Source organism: Octopus bimaculoides, chromosome 23, assembly GCF_001194135.2.
Source record: "Octopus bimaculoides isolate UCB-OBI-ISO-001 chromosome 23, ASM119413v2, whole genome shotgun sequence".
NCBI lineage: Eukaryota > Metazoa > Mollusca > Cephalopoda > Octopoda > Octopodidae > Octopus > Octopus bimaculoides.
Window position 1 is genome coordinate 21,520,354 of NC_069003.1, and position 1,804 is coordinate 21,522,157.

Here is a 1,804-nt window from a genome sequence, read left to right on the forward strand (position 1 = left end):
GTTTGGTGGAGAAACAGTCGGCATAAAGTCAACAGCTTAAGAGAGAGAGAGAGAGAGTCTGTCATACTTGTGTGTCCCTAGATTATTAGTACCATCTGTTTACCAATCTGTTTCATATACCTGTGTGTGTGTATATATATTTATGTATATATATAGACTTGCATACATATATACATATAAAAGCATCTTACTCCATGCTGTTATCTCTTAAATTTACATATTTCTCTCTCCATATATATATATATAGCCATAACAACAATGTTGAGGAGGGAGGGGAAACATGCTTTTCTATGTACAATTATGGCATGTTAAATGACAGAATTGGCACCAGAACCATGAACCAAAATATCTTTGAGGTATTTGGTTACATAGTTAACATGTTCTTTTACAATTGTTCTCAAGTTCAAATCTTGCCTCTGTCCACTGAACCTATCATCCTTCCAAGGTCCTACACTCATTGCTTTCTCTTGTATAGAACTATATATTCTATATGTTTTGTAGGATGATACACTAAGGAACATTATGAGTACTGGTAGATTACTTGAATCTATATATTGTGACTTAAATAGATACATACATATATAGTGAGTTCAAACAAGAAAAACGACAAATAAAAACTACAAAAAACAACAACACAAGGACGTGATACAGATATTGTGTTACTGGACGCTCAGGAAAGGAAAGAAAGAGAATTTGACGTTTTGAGCTCTTCGTCGGAAATATAGGAAAGTCCATGAAGGGAAGACAGAGGAAGAAAAAAATCGCCAACGATATACACGAGGTTACATCGTGGAATGACCAGAAGGGAATGGGTGAAGAAAAAGTTCTTTCTAAGACAGGAGAGTGCAAGAGAGGGAGGTATGTATGTGTGCGTGTGTCCGTGTGTGTGTGTGTGTGTGTGTGTGTGTGTGATAACGGCATGTGTGTGTGTGTGTATGTATATATAAAAAATACAAAAAGGGACAAGAACGCAAAACATCCCGACACTTAGGTGATACAAAAAAAGAGACAACAAAACATCCAGACAGACGATACAAAGAAAACAAGGACAGGTCATTCGGAGTTTTCTTTCCTCAGTCGAATTCCAGATTATCTTTGCAATTTCGGCTGGTTATACTCAAGATTGCTCCAATCTGGCCAGCCCCAAGGAAAAACTAAGCTAAGAGATTCCTTGGAAGAAAGCAACGAATGTATATGAAAACAAGGTTGGAAAAGAAAAACGGAGAATGTTACACAAATACAAATAACAGGACATAACGAATTAAGTTAAGCTGGCGTGTGTGGAAGTAAAGCCTTATACATTTATCAATTCATTTTGCTAGATTCCTGACGTGAAATCGTGTGTTGAAACAGATATTGTTGAATTTCGGGATGGTTATCTCATTATATTTTTCTGCCAAATAAACACATGCACTATATTTGTTTTCCTTCATTTGTTTATTACTGTTTATTCCAGACAATGGACAGGCAATAAAATAATAAAATAACAGTAATAAACGAGTGAAGAAAAATACAATATATAGTGTGTGTATTTATGTAGGAAAAAAATAGTAATAAATAAAATGACCATCCTGAAATATATCAACATATATGTATGTGTATGTATGTATGTGTGTGTGTATATATATATATATATATACACACACACACACAATATATGTATATATATATATATATATATATATATATACACACACAATATACATATATATATACACAATATATTCTTTTATTCTTTTATAGTTTCAGCTTAGAGCTGCAGCCATGCTAATACATATATATACAAACATATATGTACATACAT

General features: G+C 33.3%; 1 protein-coding gene across 1 annotated transcript in view; it reads right to left on the reverse strand.

The window, feature by feature from the left end:
• LOC106867812 (FERM, ARHGEF and pleckstrin domain-containing protein 1) overlaps positions 1-1,804 on the reverse strand; it is a 303,490-nt gene that overhangs the window by 192,311 nt on the left and 109,375 nt on the right. The window lies entirely within an intron of this gene.